The following is a 20,577-nucleotide window of genomic DNA, read 5'->3' on the forward strand; positions in this document are numbered from 1 at the left end:
ACTGATCTGTGACACAGAGAGAAATCCAGAGAGTTCCCTGGAGTTCTGAAGATTCACATCTATCCCAGCCTAGATGCAGATTTCCAGGATCCTCACAGGGGTTGGTCACCTCTCATTTCTCCCAGCCCTGTATTCCCCAGCTGCCCCACTTCCCATCAGGCCAGGTGACACATCTTTTTCAGAACCACACAATAGGTAGGAAATGCACTGTATAATTCAATTTTCCCCCATTAGGTATTTGAACAAGTATCTCTAAACCAGACAAAAGTGTATATCATCATTTACTTCACCCAGTGAGATCCTCAAATAGCCCACCATTAATTAGGTATTAGCAATATCATTTTTATCCAAACTTAAGCTGAAAGACACCTTCTTTGTATCATTAATCCAAATGAGGAGCTGGAAACCAGAAAATTACACACCTGGGATTCAATCAAGAGAAAATGAGAAGACTTTTGTCCTCCTACCCCTATTGTACCTTTGGGTGGTTATATTAACCGGCTATGATCAGCCAGTCCTGATGGAAACTGATTCATCATGAAAATGGTCAGTGACTCAGAAACAGATAATAGAAAGTTTCTCAGGAAATTGCTTGTCAGACAGACTCACCTCAGCTTCCTTGGGAAAGAAAAAAATGCATCAGAGGTTTTAACTCAAATGACCGCCAAGCAGACAAAAGTGGAGTAAGAGTGGCAAATTAGTTTTCAATGTACAAAGAAAAATCAAAGTAAAATGCTTAAAATTCTTTCTTTGACTGTACACTTCTAACTCTTTCCAGCTTTCTCCTTCTCCTACTCTATATGCATTTCAGGTATTACCACTCAGCTTCTGGCTCCTTCCCTTTCCCCATCAGCCTCTCCTGACCCAGAAACCTCCTTCTGCATCCTGAACCCCATGGTACATTCTTCCCCTTCCTTTCTTACTAAATTTCTCAGCACCCCTATTCCAAAATTGCTCCATCACAATATCCCTGCAAACTCTACCTTGAGTCAATCTGATCAGCTTCTTCCTCTTCTATGCACACAGGTAGCTGAGCCTTGCTAGAAAATTCTCCGTCCTATGGAGATGGGGGTGCCTTTCTGGTCTCCAGCCTCAGTAGCTAGAGCAGAAGTTCTCCACATGTGGTATCTGGACCAGCATCAGCAGCATCTGGGAACTTTTTAGAAATACAAATTCTAAGGCCCTACCCCAGACCTACTGAAGCAGAAGCTCTGAGTGTGGGGCCCAGCAATCTGTGTTTTCATAAGTCCTCCAGATGATTCTGAGGCACCTGAACTTTAAAAATGCTGAGTCTGGAGCTCAGGTATCAAATACTCCCCAGCTGAGACCTATGTGGAACCGAGATTGACAAGCACCATACTAGAAGATCCTTTTGTTCCTAGTCAATATTTTCTTTCATCCCCATATCTGCTTATTACAATAGCCAGGTTGCCTATGAGAGCTGTACTATCATTCCTCCTGCTTTGCAAATGGGGAAGCAAAGCCTATTTTACAGATGAGGTAAAAAAGGCACAGAGATGTTAAGCAACTAGTCCAAGGTCACTCAGCTAATATGCGGTAGACCAATATCTGAACCCACCGGGTCTGACTTCAGGTCTGCATTCTTTCCTACCTTGCTGTCCTGCCTTCCAGCTCACCTCACATTTTCTGGCTCTTGTAACAAGACTTTTCTCTACCTCATTTGATATTCTTAGCTTTCATGTCACTATTGGGTTAGAGAGCAGAGGTAGGGCTATTATTTCCAGAAATCTGCTGTTAGAATACACTCACATGTCAGAAGAGAGGGAGAACGCTGGTGGATTTTACTAATCTTCATCTAGCACATTAACTCTGTGTATCAGCTATATCTACTGGGTCTCCACCCAAGAAGCCTGGATGGTACGAATCAATGAGGGAGAGAGGAGCTCTCTGGAGCTCTGTCAGGGGGCACACTTTTTTATAGATGTGCTCCCACAGGATTCCTGGCAACCAGAAGCCCCAGTAAGGCCCTAAGCAGATATTTTAAAGGCAATTGGGAAATGGTAACATAACATATATATATGTTTTCCTAAATTCACGTTACCCCGAGCTTACTCTGCCTGTACACAATCCTCAAATATAGTTTCCTTTAGGTAATAATTTCCTTAAAAGTTTTTGCACCCTCATTTAGATGAACAATTCAGCTCAGATGGAGACTTAGAGTCTGAAAAACCCAGCAACAATAAAAGAATCCTAAAATTGCCCATGCAATTTTATGTGTGTATTCAAAAATTTCACTGTAGGAAATGGATGTGACATGGTACATCTAATTCTCCTCAGTTTAGAGATTTTACAAGACAGTCCAGATAGCACTGTGAACCTTTGGAAATAATTGATTAATGCACTTATTTATTTTGATTCAGGGGTGGAAATTTTATTAGCCATGTAATCCATTGACCATCTTATTAACTATTATTTTAGCATGCAAGGATGAAAAAGTATTACTAGAGAAATTTGCTTTGAGTTCCTAAGGACATTTTTGAACAATTCCCCTTAGGCTTCTTTAAAATAAGTATGAACCTTTTCCTTGAATCTGAATTTTTCTACCTCAGTGGGAACTTTAGCCAATAAAGATTTTGCTGGAGTGTGGCACAATAACTCTCTGGGAATCTCTTTCCATTGTTCAAGCAATTTCTTTTTTTCTCTCCTTTGAAAGGAATGAGTCCTTAAAATATATGTTCAAGGCTCTGAAAGAAAGACAAGCCATTTGGTTTGGATTGCTAGTAAGGACATTAAGGAACACAAAATGGAAGAGAAGAGTTCAAATCCAAATACTTTCATTTGCAGAGTACAGATTAAATTGAATGGCTACTTATTTTCTTCTGTTTCCTACACACAGCTCTGAGGCTAAGTGCTGGCATTTTTCTCTTCCTATCTTTTTCTCTCATGCTCACAGCTATTTTGGACAAATGCCCTGACATTTGGATCATTTCTAAAACACGGCCTTCTGTAGCATTCAAAGGTTACTCCACAAGGATATTTGTGAAAGGAGTAATATGTTAGTAATACTATAAGCAGAGGGCTTTACTCAATGCACACTACAGGAAGGGGAACAAGAGGGAAATTGAGACTATCAATCAAAGATAAGCCATATGGTCAAGTCCTGCTGTCTATGAAGAGGAGATTTTCCTGAGAAGTACTTATGCACTATGTCAGATGGTTGCATATCTCCTTACAAATATAAACCTCTGTAATGTAATCCAACAAAGAGGTGACTAGATACATTATCCTTGTTGGTCAAAAATAAAGTCATTAAGAAAAGTTTTCCTTGAATGGAAAAAAAACAATTATTATTTACTCTTATCAGTATCATCAAAATTATTCACTATAAAATTTCAATATGGAGGTAAGTTAGATTCTACATGTTTGCAGGAAACTCAAGACAAAGCCTCCAAGTCTTAAGAGTTCTCAATACAAAATAAACAATAGATATATTTTTAATAAAAAGACTGCATAAATGATATGTCTTTTAGTCAATAAGATATAGATATTAAATTTGGCATTGATTTATATCAAGGGTAAAATCTGTGGAGAAAGGCCAGCTTTATACCACTGTGAGAAAGACTAGGAAATGACAAAAGAGTTCTAAAACCAGAAGAGCAAGATTGGGCAAGCCATTGTACTTCACAAAGGCATTTAGGAACTGGTGCCATTTCAGAGAGGAAAGTTGTTTTTATGAATAGTGGTGAGATGAAGGTCCTTGGCAAGCACATGGCCTCACTGTTGGCAGAAGAACCTGAGCCAGAGACGATGAGATGAGACATGTTTGGCATGTTTTGTCAACATGGACAAAACACGAATTGGAGGTGAAGTGGTCTTTGGGATAAGAAAGTGCAGATAATACCAGTGAATGACTCAGGAGCAGAAATTGAAAACCTGAATCAAGAGTTATTGTGTCAGAGGAATCCATCATAGAAAAGTTCCAGGCTTAAAGTGGTAGGAAGAACTGTCTCTATTTTAATAAAACATTTTATTAATACTCTTTCTTTGTACACAAGGTTTATCCAACAAACCCACTGCCAAAATGGTGGTACATTTGTATTCATCCTGTGTGTTCACCTGGAACCTAGAGCCGCACCATCCAATAGAACTTTCCGCCATGATGGAAATAGACTGTAAAATCTGCTCTGTCCTGTAAGTTAGCCACTGACCACATGTGGAGAGCAAACACTTCAAATTTGGCTAGTATGACAGAGGAACTAAAATTTTCAGTTCATTTACTTTTTTTTTCATTTAATTTACTTTTAATTAATTTTAATTTGAATAGCACACATGGGTAGTAGTTACCATATTGGACAGAAAAGTTCTAGACAACCCTGAAATTTCATTGGCACAAAGGTTCATGAGGAAGTTGAGGGCAGAAAACAGCTGTGGTTTGAACTTCAATATGTGCTTTATTAAACAAGAAATGACTGAATAATTCTTTATCGAGCCTCATGTCATTGTGTTTACTTAGGGCAGATTGTCAATTGAGGAGATCAGAACCCAGTCTTTCAATTTTCTTTTGGATTCCCTTCTTTCAGGATATAGCAGCACTGCAATATTAGAAAATATGCAATACGGAGATAACAGATTCTGTGCATATGGAGGAAACTTAGGAATTCTCAATCTGAAATAAGCAGTGGGCATATTTTCAATAACAAGACAACTTGCATGTGCAGCATATTATCTTTTGTTAACTTGGTCTACTCATGCAAGATTTGCTTCAAGAGAAGTATGTTAATGTGAAATTTTTAAAAATGGGTGCTACAAGTTTTTTGATAAGGGTTTGCTACAGAGACATGTCATTTGAAATCTGAATGGAATTAAGTATGAATCTATTAGTCTGAACTGTGTGACACTATCATTTCTGTAGATCAAAATGATGAATGATGATGCAACCTATCCCTGGACAGTGCATACCTTAGTCACTCATTATGTGATCAATGAAAATAAATATCATGGAAAAAAGAATCATGTGGCTTTTGCTGGGGGTCATTTAGGACCAGAGTCTAACCCACCGTTAGCCAGGTGCTTTCCCACATCCCGCAGAGTAGTCAAATTTCAAATGACCAATGACATGGACAAGTATCATGAACCATTAAATGAGGAAATAGAATATATTTACTTATTTTTAAACTACCATTATTTTAATAAATATTGAAAATAACCTTTGATGCCTCATACCATTAATAAATGTGACAAAGTTAGACTGAAATTTGATCTGTGGGAGACATGTTGATGTATTTTTGTCTTATTTTTCTTAAAAATTCTAAAACTGGATCATGGCATATTCATTCCACTCTAGCTGAACTGCCTTGTCCTTCCCACTAACCCCCTTACTTGTTCTATCCCATTGGAAATCCCATGAAAGTATCTCCTTCACCAGATTTTCAATGTCATCGTACATTCTCAATGACCCCACACCTTCTCCTACTCTTCTAAGCCCTCTGATCCTAAGACGATAATGTCATTGATGACATCAAGATTTTACATCAATTTGCCAACCTTTACCAACTGGTAAAGAATAAACTCCCCCAGCTGCAGAGCTTTCCTGTCTGCTTCCCTCATCACATAGCTTTCTCCCCTTATATCGTCCTCTTCTTAAAAGGACACTAGTCATATTGGATTAGGGCCCAATTTATGTTTGATGTTTATTGATGGCATTTTTCCATGCAGCTTTTGAAAATGAGTCTAATTTGTTAATCTTTTCTTCTGTGACATCTGGGCTTTGTGTCTTACTTAGAAATACGCGCTTGCTCCAATATATATCCAAGCATTTTTTTCCTATGATTTCGTTGGGTACTTTCTCTATGGCTGTTTTACATTTAAGTTTTAATCTATGTAGGTTGACTTTGGGGTGTCAGGTAGAAATTCAGCTTTATTTATGTAGCAAAGGGAGAGTTAAGGAACATTTCTCTTTTGCTCATTTATCATGCAACAATAAAGCAAATGAGTGTGTGTCACACGCTGGGAACATAGTCAAATGATCTCTTTAAGAGCAGGAGGCTGACAGTGTGGTTGTGTGATCACTAGCTGTGTCCTTTAGACTGGATCACCCTCTGACTCCCTTTTTTCTTTTTACCTCTCCATTAGCTGCCCTCACATGTGCTTCAATCAGACCCAGATAATAAAAGAGAAAATCAGGGAAAAACACACACCCATGACATGGGAAACCTACTAAAGTACCTTGTTCACCACACTCAAAGTAACAAATTGCAGTGGGTATAATTTTTTAGATTTCCCAGGATGGACATTTCTACATTTTGCACCCCCAATTCTACACTCGGAACAGACAGATATTTATTGAAGAGGAAAACATGTTGAAAGAGAAGAAACCAACCCTTCCTCTTTTACATAAACAACTTTTAAAAACTTTGGGGTCACTTTAATTTTAATAAAACATTGGTAAAATTTTTCCATATGCAAATGTTTTGCCATTAGGTGATCATACTCTTTCTTGTTATTGTTTGCATCATCCAATAAAATGATGATTTTTAAAAAGCTGGTTCTCAATATATTTAAATTTAAATTCTAATATAAATTAATGGCAATTTGGCATCTTTCAAATTATGTGAAACAAATATTTCCATACTACTAAATCTACTCTCTTGCCAGAAATTCATAGAAATTTTTAAATGTCTAACTAAATAAGTTACACAAAATTATTTGAACAGCCTTTACTTTGTTATAATAAAATTATTTTAGTGGTGTGAACCAGAGTAAACAATAAAATAAACAAACAAGCCTATGCATAATATATCAGAAAGCAACAAGTGCTATAAAGAAAATTAAAACAAGGAAAGGAAACAGACTAAAGGATGGATGGGTAGGAGGCTATCTGAGAAAGTGACATAAGCACAAAGAAATGAATCCAGGAAGTAAGGAAGTTACCTATGTGAATAGGAGGGAAGATAATTCCAGAGAGAAGTTGCAGCAAGTACAGACCATAGAACAAACTTGCTATTTTTAAGGTATAGCTGGAAGGACAATGTGGCCAGAAAGCAGTGAGAGCATGCAACATTTTGACACAAAGACAGTGTAGCCAGACGTCATCAGAGAATGAAGCCAGGCTTGTTTCTTTGTATCTAAATAATATAAAGTCCTTGTTTGAAATTAGCTACATTGACAGAATCCATAAGAAATGTGATTGGAGAAAATACCATCCCACAGCATTTTAGAGCACCTTAGTGATTCCAGGGCTAGTGTCTCTAACCTGATCGTGGTGCCCTGTGACGAAAGCCTCCTGGGAAGCTCTGGAGGGGCCAACGATGGCTGGAGCCCCAGCTCACAGGGTGATGCCTCCCCCAGACCCTGCTTACCTCCCTGCCTGGGGTCCTCTCAATGGTGTATCCCTACAAACTGCCTCCCCTTTCTTTGCCCTTATTTCCGAAGCCACCCATCTTAATTGATGGCCCTTTCCTAATATGGTACTCAGCACTTTCCTCTGCATGGTTTGCCCGAATTTGATCAAAGGCTGACTTCGCTTCACGGCAGGCAGTGGAGATTTTAATTCACTAATGCTGGCATTCCTGATAAATTGGGTTTTGCTCGAATTCTTTTTCTGTCAAATTTTTAACACAATTTTATTGAGATTCATTCACACACCAAATATTCCATCCAAAGCCATCCAGTGACTCACATTATCATCATAAAGTTGTGCTTGACATTTTTAAGGGGATCTGGTATTACTATTTCCTCTGAACATTTTTAAATCTACCAAATATGGTAGAAGTTAATCAAACTTTCTGAATAATAGCTCAGAACAGAGAGTTTAAAATCACCCAGGCAGATAAGATGAATTCATAGCTAGTCATCATTAGAATGTGGAAATAAACACAACATTGGCAAGTGTTGGACTGGGCTCGGAGGGCAGACTGATGGATGCAACACAAAAAGCACTGAACTTGGCATTCCTCTTTAAGGGGCTGTGAGCCCAGCAATTAACCAAATAAGAAGGAGGAGAGGTGAGTACAGTATCCCTGAAGCAGGAGAATGCCAGGCTGTGAGTAGAGCATCTGAAGATGGAACATCTGGATGACTCTTAGAGAAGGGAGATTATTGAGGAGAGCAGTGGGGGTGGTGTGAAGTGGGTGGGAGAGGGGGATGGAGTAGAAACTGTAGGGTCTTGAGAACCACAGCAAGGACATGGGATTTTATTCTGTGGAATGGAGACCTCACTGAAGGAGTAGCATCTGTGGAGTCTGGCATGATCTGACTTCACTTTTAAAAGGCATGGAGAATTGGGAAGGAGAAAGACCAGTTACAAAATCAGAAGGAGGGAGATCAGGTGTGAGGCTCCAGCAGGAACCAGGTGAGAGATGAAGTGGACAAGACTGCAGCTGCTAAGATAAAAGGGGCAATGACGTATGTATTCTGTGATGGGGCAGCTGACATATATGCTGATGACTAGATGTGGAGTTGAAGGGGAAAGAGGAGTCGTTTATGACTCCAAGGGCGTTGGCTCAAGCAACTGTTAAATGTAGTGTTATTTTCTGACACGTGGAACCTGGGGGGTGACGGGTTTAATGATGGGGGAGAAGTGGAATAAAAGAGGTTAGTTTAGGACTTACTGATTTTCTTATGGCTATCTCACATCCAAATGGAGGTGGTACCTGGTGCTCAGAGGAGAGTTTGGGAGCTTGGGGCTGGCACCTGGAGTTGGATAACAATGTGGATAATCTAATTCCTGCCTGTGGGATCCAGGGCACATCCATAAACTTTCTGGACTTTAATATCTGTAGGTGCAAAATAATAAATTTTGCCAGCCAGTCTAGATGAGCTTTAGATATTACTCCACAACCTGTTCATAGATGATGAGTCAGCATGGGGAGAAGAGAGAAGGCACAGTGAGCAGAATTCCATAATTTCTTACCTACAGACCTTCTTAAAAGCTTTAATATGATGGTGTGCAGAATAAACCCTCAATTCCCACACTTATTTGGACAGAAACTCCCTTTTCCAAGGACTAGTCAACCATGGAACACAGTGAAGGGAATGCTGATTTTTCTCTTATAGGTTACCAACAGGGAAATCTCATGGGTGAACCTCGGTTCTAACCAAATGTGACCAATTTCTGCTTATATTACACAACAGTTTAATTCTCCCACTTGACCTCCCAAAACTCATCACTCCAAGCACAACTACCTTACTATCAACAAGAAGTATATAAAATACATGTTGATTCATAGTATTTTGGTTTCAACAGAAAATACTGATTTTGCTTCAGTGTTAATACTGCTGCCTGAGCTCAGAGTTTATGCCAACCCCGTTTGTCTCTCAGCCTGGCACTTCCAAACCTGCCTGGGTGGCATCCAGCCTTCTCCACTAATGTCCTGAGCTTATTGACCTGAAAGCTGGAGGTTTGCTGGTTAGTAATTCTAAATACCTTGAGAGCTTTGTGGCTTGGATGATACAAAAAGATCATTGAAATCTGAATGATCAGACTTGTCATCCTCCACTCGTGGTTATAAGTTTTATTGTCACCTAAGTCTTTACAGAACCATAAAGTATCTTGGCAGTGTTGGCAGAGTATTTTTCTAATTGATCTCAAATGGTTCAAGCATTCTGAGACCTAGCTGTGTTCCGAAAGGTCATCTTACCAATAGCCACCAACTTGAAAATGTCCTAATAGAAGGATTCAGCAAAATAACTGAACCCAAACAAAGATAGGTCATTTTTATACATTTTTTGCTATTTGTAAGGTGAAAAAGATAATGGAATTGGAGTTAAAAATTCCTGATTTTATAATAAAATACATAGTGGTAATATCTAAATATGGGATCATGGTATTTAGTTTGTTTGGTTGTTTTTTTGCTTTGGTTTTATGAAACAAATCACATTTTTTCTCATTGTTTCTTAAAGTGCAATATAGTTTCTGCAAGAATTTCACTTAGAGTCAATTTTGGCTGATTTACTGAGGAAGGGAATGGAATTATTTATGATATAAACCCACAGAATTGGTTAATGCACATTTTAATTACTTGTTTCTCTTGATCCCCGATATTTTTATCATAAGAAAAGATAAGAAATCAAAAAGGAGACAACTTAAGCCACCTGTAATTATATTACCTATTTGCATTTGTGTGTGTGTGTGTGTATATATATACATATTACAATTTATAAATATTTGACATAAAGGCACATAATGCTTTATAATCTGCCATGTAAACTAGAAGATATATCATGACAATTTGTTTAGTCATTAAAAATTATTTTGAAAAATTGAATTGCTGCATGGTGTATTATCATAGGGATAATAGAATTACTACTACAAATGATTTATTGGTATATATGGTTCGCTGCCTAATTTAGTTATATTATGCCTGTCATCCTAATGACTATTCACATATATGAATTATCTGTGTTAATATCTAATTAGTTCATGTGTATAAATCTTTGAAGTGGCTTAATCATCTTGAGAGTATGCATAATTTGGAGTTTTTTGATACAAATTTGCCTGTTAGCCTCCAGATTAATTTAAACAATTAAAAAAAATAAAAATTAAAAAAAAAGCTTACATTCAAACAGAGTACAAGTTCTCATTTCTCCTCTACCATTTTACAGATTTTATGTTCACTTTTTAATATTTCCCAAAGTGATTGGTTAAATGGCATCAAACAACACTCTTGAATTTCATGTCTTTGATTTCTAGAAAAGTTAAAAATTTTCGCATCCATTGGCAATTCTCTCAATTGCTTATTTATATTCTTTAGTCACTTGATTGTGTAATCTGTACATTTTTTAAAAATTGATTTATAAATATCTCTAGGCCATTGTATATTTTATAAATGTTTATCTCAAGTATGGGTTTTAGTTTCACTTTTCATCCATACCTTTTAAAATTAAGACTAAGGATAAGATAAATTTATTCTTTTTTTCTCTTTTTTCATTCTTTGGTGAAAAAAGAATTGAAAATTGTAAAACAAAGACGAAAAGAAAAAATTACCTACAAATTTAAAGAACCAGAAAACCACATTTTATGTTTTTTTTTTTATCATACGGTATTATAATTCAGTCATTTCTGAATACTGAGAGACAAGTTTGTAAATAGAGTTCAAGTAAGAGTATAATTGACAAGGAGCTGTTCATTTGCCTTTTTTTTTTTTCTTAAATTATGTCTGTGAAGTGCAAAAGAGTGCCTTCCACTTGATTTGATTGTTCATCATCTTAAAGCAAGAGAATAGTGCTTTCCAGCCAGTGGCCAGAGAGTCCAGTTCTAAGGTTACTTTCTCCAGGTAACTGAAACAGATCTCCCCGAAGGTCTCTTTATTCCCTAAGCTCCTTCCCACAAGCCTCACTGGTGGTCCCAGTCAGGGTGACACTAACCAAATGGCCTCGGGGCATCCTTTATCCCATTAAGGAGATTCTAAGGGATAGGCCTGCTGTTCTAGTTTGCTAATGCTGCTGGAATGCAAAACACCAGAAAAGGATTGGCTTTTATAAAAGGAGGTTTATTTGCTTACACAGTTACAGTTTTAAGGCCATAAAGTGTCCAAGGTAATGCATCAACAATCGGGTAATTTCAGTGGAGGATGGCCAGTGGTGTCTGGAAAACCTCTGTTAGCTGGGAAGGCACATGGCTGGTGTCTGCTCCGGAGTTCTGGTTTCAAAATGGCTTTCTCCCAGGACATTCCTCTCTAGGCATCAGCTTCTCTCCAAAACATCACTCTCAGTTGCTCTTGGGGCATTTGTCGTCTCTTAGCTTCTCTGGAGCAAAAGTCTGCGTTCAAAGGCCGTCTCCGAAATGTCTCTGTAAACTGCAGTTTCTCTCTCAGCTCCTGTGCATTCTTCAAAGTATCCCTCTTGGCTGTAGCAAGCTCACTCCTTCTGTCTGAGCTTATATGGTGCTCCAGTAAACTAATCAAGGCCCATGCTGAATGGGTGGGGCCACGCCTCCATGGAAATTTTCCAATTAGAGTCATCGCCCACAGTTGGGTGGGGTGCATCTCCATGGAAACTCTCAAAGAAGTGCAATCTAATCAACACTGACATGTCTGCCCACACAAGATTACTTCTAAGATAACGGCCTTTTTGGGGGGACATAATACATTCAAACTGGCATATCTGCCTATTGTCCTTTATCAGATCTTCCACCCTCCCTGAATACTTACAGAGTAAATAAACACTGCCTAGGAAAGGGGTGACCCGCTGTGCTGTTCCTTGAAGAGTCCTGACTAGCTAAACAGTCAAGATTGATGCACCAAGTAATTCTAGCACTCTTGTCAATTTTTTTTTGGTTGTATGATTGACATTTGTAACTGGTGTTCTCTCGACTCCAAAGCAGCCTCTGTCCTGGAGCTGAAGGCATTGAACGAATGTAATTAATGGCCAAGAAGTGCCATTTTTTTTTAACACACCCATTTTTGGCTCACCAACTTGTAGCAGGCCAGTTAGGAAGCATGAGTTTCAGAAGCCAACTCAGATCATTTATGTCAAAATGAAAGGATTTTTCCTACGAATGGCCTCTAATGGTTACCATATTTGGGTATATACTATTTTTGCGTAGTACAAGAATTGATGCAAGTGGTGGCAGTTTTCACAGTTTGACTATCTTGAAAACACACTGGACTCAATTACAAAAATATACAAAGGAAGGGAAATTAAGCTGACTATCCAAAAATGTTGTAGATGAAAGCCAATGTCACAGAGTCTGGGAACTCTAAGGAGGTAAAAGAGTTTGCTTCCTGAATAAAACCATGATAACAGCTGCTTCCCAGCTCTTATGTTCTGGCTGAGAAATCTTTCCTAAGGTTTTGCAGACTGTTATTAACTGGTTGCTTTTCATAGTTTCACTTTTAATGAGGCTGTTTACCTCTCTATCTCAGCCAGATATGCAATTCTCCTTGGCAGGTTCTATCAAATCAGGACCAGAGAATATCTCTATTGTCACACCGACTAACTCTTTTACATTCCACTAGATCTTGTTATTCTGATATTTTTTCCAATTAAACCTCTGATTATACCCACAGTTAAAAGAAAAAGCCTCCCTGGACACTGGCAGCTTTGTACAGAGACTATGTATTTTGTATCACTTAGGTTCAAAGTTGGACTGTAATGTATTTGATAACAGGAATTTTCCTCGAATCATCTCAACACACATTAATCCTGAAATTACAATGAGCCAAATGTTCCAAGGAGATCAATCCCTGACTGCAGGGGTCACCCAGCTGAGCAGGGGAGGCAGACATATGGAAAAACTAATTGCAGTTTACCAGGCCAAGTGCAGTTCATAAAAGAGTGCTCAAGACACAAAGGAAATGCTGAAGAGGGATGGTTAAGCAACTTGAGGTAAGGGGGATGCTTAGGAAGGTGACATCTGACCTGCTTCATGACCCTCCCACCCTCAATGTCTAGCTCAGCTCTGGGAATACATATTATTGATCATCAGTACAACTGCTGGATTAGAGTGTTGTTCACATTTGCCTGGTGAACCTGGAGTTACAAAATCCGAATCCTTTTTAAATGAACAGATAGGCCCCTATAACCCAGGCAAAATTTGCAGAACCCCAAGACACCTTTTGGAAGCTTCTTTCTCTGGAGCTTCATGGGTTTGGCACTTTTTGAGCTTTGTTTTAGCAATCCACTCCTAAGTCATTAAATTAGAATCACTAAGAAACCCCAGTAAGGTACGAATGTATCTGAGACAATTCTATGGTAATATAGTAGCCTTGACTTGAAAGAAAGTAGAATAAATTTGAGTGATCAAAAAAGCCATGAGTTTTCTCTCTGTCCCACCCAAAACTTGGCATAGTATTTGGTCTACTAATTCCTTACATGTGATTTCTAAACAAATGTTTATCTCAAGTTTTTTTCATACCATGATTCAACTTATGATCCTTAGGACAAACATACCCAGGTCGTGAACGCTTCTTATTTAAAATAAACAATCATAATTCTTTCAAACCTTCCTCCAATATATTGTACTTTAAATTAAAACATATTTCACTTATACTGTAGAATAACAGGCACACAAGTGCCCATGATCTAGATTTAACAAGGTTAACATTGCCATATGTGCTATGTTCTTTGTTGAAATAACTATGTAATTACAGATATAACTAATGTCCCACTTAGTCTTCATGATTCCAATACCTGACTATCATTTTTCTACTTCATCTTTTTTAACCTTCTGAGAACAATCCAAGTGTTTGGTTTCTGTTTTAAGACATTATTAATCAGTCTCTATTTCCCATTTAGATTGCTAGTTTGGAAATTCTCAAAAAAAAAGAAAAAAGTTGCAAACCATTTCTATTTTATTCTAGTGTAAGGACCTACTGGTACAGACTTTTCAAGGCAAAACATTATTTATTAAAAGGAATTCCTCATTTAGACTAAAACTTTTTAGTTTGTTTTTTACTTTTTGTAACTAACTATAATAAAATGGACCCTTTTTTGGTGTAAAGTTCTATTAGTTTTTGCACATTATATAGCTTCATATAACCACTACCACAATTAGAATACAGAACAGTTTCATCACCAAAACCCCTGTAGTTTATCTTCTCCCTCTCCCACACCATCCCTAAGCTCTGGCAACCTGTTCTCCATCACTACAATTTAGCCTTTTCAAGAATGTCATATAAAAGGAATCATATGGTATATAACCTTTTAAAACAGGCTTCATCTACTCTTCATAATGCCTTTGAGATTCATCCAGGTTGTAGCATATATCAATAATTTGTTACTTTTTATTGTATATGGATGTACCACAATTTGTTTCTCCATTTACCTATTTAAAGATATGTGGGGTGTGTCCAGTTTGAGGGGATTGGGAATAGAATGGCTATAATTGTGTACAGGGTTTTGGTGTGAAGACAAGTTTCCATTTCCCTTACCTGAATACCTAGAAGTGGGATTACTAGGTAAGTAGGTGCTTAATTTTATAAGAAACTGCCAAACCATTTTTCAGAACAGCTATGCCACTTTGGATTCCCACAATCAATGCATGAGAGTTTCAGTTGCTCCACATTCTTACCAGCACAAGGTATTTTTTTTATTTAATTTTATTGAGATTGTTCACATACCAAACAATTATCCAAAGATCCAAAGTGCACAACCAGTTGCCCACGGTACCATCATACAGCTGTGAATCCATCACCACAATTACTTTTTTTTTCATTTTTAGAATATTTTCATTACTCCGGAAAAGAAATAAAGACAAAAGAAGAAAACTCAAATCCTCCCATACCCCTAACCACCCCCCCCCTCCATTATTGACTCACGGTATTGCTATAGTACATTTGTTACTACTGATGAAAGAATGTTGAAGTACTACTAACTGTAGTACATAGTTTGCAATAGGTATATTTTTCCCTATATGCCCCTCTATGATTAACTTCTAGTTCTAGTGTCATACATTTGTTCTAATTCATGAAAGAGATTTCTAATATTTGTACAGTTAATCATGGAGATTCTCCTCCACAAGATTCACTGTTTTATACATTCCCATCTTTTAACCTCCAACTTTCCTTCTGGTGACATATGTGACTCTACGCTTCTCCTTTCCACCACATTCCCATACCATTCAGCACTGTTATTTATTCTCACAATAATGTGCTACCATAATCTCTGTGCATTTCCAAACTCTTAAGTTCAACATTCTAGTTGAACATTCTGCTCATAATAAACAACCAGTCCCCATTCTTTAACCTTGTTCTATATCCTGGTAACTTATATTTCATGTCTATGAGTTTACATATTATAATTAGTTCATATCAGTGAGAACATGCAATATTAGTTGTTATGTGTCTGACTTATTTCAATTAATGTAGTGCCCACAAGGTTTCTTCATCAATCCATTTTTTTCATAAAGATGGTGTGGTTCATCCACCATACTTTCTGTCTGAAGTAAGCAATCAATGGTTCCCTGTATAGTCATATATTTATGTATTCATTACTATCACCACTATCTATATAAGGACATCTCCATTTCTTCCACAAAGCAGGAGGAGGAGTCAAAGAAGGTAGAGAAACAAAATAAAAAGAAAAAGAAAGAAAAAAACATGACAGCTAAAAAGCAACAAAAGGGCAGATAGAGTAAATGTAGAGTAGAATAAAAGAGTCAGACAACCTCACCAATGCCAAGAGTTCCACACCCCTCCTTTATTTACCCTTCTTAATGGCATTTAGCTTTGGTATATTGCCTTTGTTACAAAAGGAAGCATAATACAATGTTTCTGTTAACTATAGTTTCTAGTTTGCATTGATTGTATTTTTTCCCCAATACCACCCTGTTTTTAACATTTTGCAAGTTTGACATTCATTTGTTCTCCCTCATGTAAAAACATATTTGTACATTTTATCACAATTTTTGAGCACTCTAGGTTTCACTGAGTTATATTGTCCCATTCTTTATCTTTCCTCTTTCTTTCTGGTGTCCCACATGCTCCTAACCTTCCTCTTTCAACCATACTCACAGTCATCTTTGTTCAGTGTACTTACATTGCTGTGTTACGATCACCCAAAACTGTGTTTGAAACCTCTCACTCCTGTCTTTTCCTATCTGTCTATAGTGCTCCCTTTAGTATTTCCTTAGCACAGGTATCTTGTACACAAACTCTCTCATTGTCTGTCAGAATATTTTAAACTCTCCCTCATATTTGAAGGAAAGTTTTGCTGAATATAGGATTCTTGGTTGGCAGTTTTTCTCTTTCAGTATCTAAACTATATCACACCACTTCCTTCTTGCCTCCATGGTTTCTACTGAGAAATCCTCACATAGTCTTATCAACCTTCTTTTGTATGTGATGGATCACTTTTCTCTTGCTGCTTTCAAGATTCTCTCTTTATCTTTGACATTTGATAATCTGATTATTAATTGTCTTGGTATAGGTCTATTCAGATCTATTCTGTTTGGGGTATGCTGCATTTCTTGGGTCTATAATTTAATGCCTTTCATAAGAGATGGGAAATTTTCATTGATTATTTCCTCTATTATTGCTTATGCCCCTTTTCCTTTTTCTTCTCCATCTGGGATATCCATGATACATACATTCATGCACTTCATGTTGTCATTCAAGTCCCTGAGATGTTGTTCATATTTTTCCATTCTTTTCTCTATCTGTTCTTTTGTGTGTAGGATTTCAGGTATCTTGTTCTCCAATTCCTGAGTGTTTTCTTCTGCCCCTTGAGATCTGCTGTTGTATGTCTCCACTGTGTTTTTCATCTTTTGTGTTGTGCTTTTCATTTCCAGAGATTCTGCCAGTTGTTTTATCAAATTTTCGATTTCTACCTTATGTTCGCCCAGTGCTTTCTTTATAGCCTTCACCTCTTTTGCCATATATTCCCTGAACTCATTGATTTGGTTTTTTATTTGATTTAGCATATTTCTTTGAAAATATTTAATCGATTGTTTCATTAAAGTGAAACAATATCTCAACTGTACCTTGATTGAGGTGTAAGTCTTTTCCTTTGACTGGGCTGTATCTTTGTTTCTCCTAATGTAGATTATAGTTTTCTGTTGTCTAGGCATCCGATTTCCTTGGTTACCCCAATCAGATTTTCCCAGACCAGAACAGGTTCAGATCTCAGAGTTGGGTTTTATTCAGTTTCAAGTCTCCCTGTGGGTGGGTCTTGGAGTTTACAGACTTTCCCGTGAGGTTTTTAGCTCCTGTGCTTTTCCTAACCTGCCCAGCAGTTGATGCCTGTTAGCCTGTCCCTCTTTACTGGTGTAAGGAGGTGTGGCTTCTTTAGTTTCTGTTTTGGCTGTTTTCCCCCAGGCTCTGGGGTCTGGTACTGAAGGGAAAGCTGGGCCCCACCTCCTCACTCTTAGAGAAGATACGTCCCCTAGGAAGTTATCATCTGCATTTGAATTGTGGTCTCTCTGACTTTGTTATCTCCACTCCCGTCTGGGTCAGAGCACTGTGAATTGAAAATGGCTGAGGTTCTCTTTGCTGAGCCCCTCAGGTTGAGAGACAGAAAAAGGGACAGAAAGCCCCCTTTTAGAGCCAGTACATGCCCCCCAGTTTCATTCATTGGCCAGAGGTAACACCTGGTCTTCTGGGCTCCCCCTCCCAGAAAAGATGAATCTTACGGTTCTTTAAGGTCAGTCATTACTAAAAGCCTCTGTCTGCTTGTTGGGGATTTGTAGCTTGTATTCAGTCCACATTTGTTAATTAAAACCCTAGTTGGAGCACGGTTGAGCTATATTCGCTTGCTGGGAAAGTGCTGCTTTCTCCCACAGCGAGGTTTTGCAGCTTAGCCTGCTGTGGGGGGTGGGGGCTCCTGGTGTGGGTCTGCAGTTTTACTTACAGATTTTATGCTATGACCTCAGGCATTCCTCCCAATCCAGGTTGGTGTACGATGTGTGTAAAGTCATGGTTGTCCCCCAGCAGTTATTACATATTACTTACTAGTTTTTCCTGATTGTTAGGGGACTAACTAAATTCCACTCTTCTCTATGCCATCTTCTTGCCCCCTCTCTCTCCAATTTTTTTAATTAAATTCAGTTTTATTGAGATATATTCACATACCATACAATCATCTATGGTGCACAATCAATTGTTCACAGCACCTTCACACAGTTATGCATCCATCACCCCAATCCACCCCTGAACATCTTCCTTACCCCAGAAAGAATCAGAACAAGAATAAGAAATAAAAGTAAAAAAGAACACCCAAATCATATCCCCCATCCCACCTCATTTTTCGTCTAGTTTTTGTCCCCATTTTTCTACCCTTCCATCCACACACTGGACAAAGGGAGTGCAATCCAGAAGGTCCCCACAATAAACCCCTGTAAGCTACATTTTATACAATCATCCCCAAGAGTCCAGGCTACTGGGTTGGAGTTTGATAGTTTCCACTCCAATACATCAAAACCCAAAAAGTGTTAACCATACAGTGCAAAAGAATGTCCACCAGAGTTACCTCTTGACTCCACCCTAAACCTCCCAGCCACTGAAACTTTACTTCACCCCACCTCACATCCCCCTTCTGGTCAAGAAGTTGCCCTCAATCCCATGACGCCAGGTCCAGACTCATTCCTGGGAGTCATATCCCACATTTCCAGGGAGATTTATATCCCTGGGAGTCAGGTCCCATGCAGGGGGGAGGGCAGCGTGGTCACCTGCGGAGTTGGCTTAGTTAGAGAGAGAGAGAGGGCCACATCTGAGCAACAAAGAGGCACTCGGGGAGACTCTTAGGCACAATTATAAGCAGGTGTAGTCTCTCCTTAGCAATAACAAACTTCACAAGGGCAAGCCCCAAGAAAGAGGGCCCAGCATACCAAGTCGTCAGTCCTCAATATTCACCAGCACACGGTATTTTATTTGAGCCCTTCTACTGGATGTGTAGTTATATCTCATAGTGGTTTTAATTTGCATTTACCTATTGACAAATGATGTTGAGCATCTTTCCTATGCTTATTTGCCATCCATGAATCTTTTTTGGTGAAATGTTTTCCAAACATTTTGCCTGATTTAAACAAGGTTGTTTGCTTTCTTATTGTTGAAAGCTGAGAGATCTTCATATATTCTAAGTAGAAGTGTCTAGAATAGTATCTAGAGCTGACCCTAACTGAAGGATCTTATCACTTCTTCCCTTGGCCATAGGGTGATGGGTTTGAGGTGGTCCTTCAATCCAAACTTAAACCAAGCAGGTCTGAGTGCTCCCTAGATTTCTGAACTACTATAGAGAAAGAAAAATCTCTCTCTGTTGCTCTTCTTAGGTATGGCAGAAGCTCAGTAATATTAAACAATAACTCCCCATTCCTTCCTCCTCTAGCCCCTGGGAACCTATAATCTACTTTCTGTCTCTACATTTGCTTATTTTAGATATTTCATATCAGTAAAATAAAATATTTGTCCTTCTGTGTCTGGCTTATTTCAAAATCTCAACATGTTTTTAAGATTGATTCATGTTTTAGCATGTATCAGCACTTAAATTCCTTTTCATGGCTGACATATACAATATCTGTTGTATGTGTATACCCCATTTTGTTTATCCATTCATCTGTCGATGGACATGGGTTATTTTTACCTTCTGGCTATTGTGAATAACTCTGTTCCGAACATTATTGTACAAGTATGTGTTTGAGAGCCCACCTTCAATTCTTTTGGATAAATACCTAGGAGTGGAATTGCTGGGTCATATGGGAATTCTATGATTAACGTTTTGAGGAACTGCAAATTGTTTTCCACAGTGGAGCCCCATTGTACATTCCCACCAACAATGTATGCAGGTTCCAATTTCTCCACATCCTCACCAATGCTTGTTGCTTTCCATTTTCTTAATAACAGTCATCCTAGTGGGTGTGAAGTGGTTTTGATTTACATTTTTCTGACGGCTAATCATGTTGAATATTTTTTCATGTGCCCATTTGTATGTCTTCTTTGATTAAACGTCTATTCAATTCCTGTGCCCATTTTTAAATTGGGTTGTTTGTCTTTTTGTGGTTAAGTTGTAGCCTAGGTGGCAGGGTTTGCCTCCTGAGACCTGCTGAGCACAGCCTTCCCACACTGTGGTGGGTTCTGACTTGCCTAAGCTGATTCTGGTTGCTTTTCTGCCACTTTCAATTTTAAGGAAGATAAATAGTACCTAGATAGAGAGGGAGAGAAACGGAGAGAGGAGAGGGGTGAGGAG

At 38.3% G+C, this 20,577-nt stretch overlaps 1 pseudogene; it reads right to left on the reverse strand.

Annotated features, from left to right (window-relative positions):
• Window positions 1-20,577, reverse strand: part of LOC119545128 — a 77,929-nt pseudogene that overhangs the window by 44,991 nt on the left and 12,361 nt on the right.

Source organism: Choloepus didactylus, chromosome 10 (genome assembly GCF_015220235.1).
Source record: "Choloepus didactylus isolate mChoDid1 chromosome 10, mChoDid1.pri, whole genome shotgun sequence".
Classification (NCBI taxonomy): domain Eukaryota; kingdom Metazoa; phylum Chordata; class Mammalia; order Pilosa; family Megalonychidae; genus Choloepus; species Choloepus didactylus.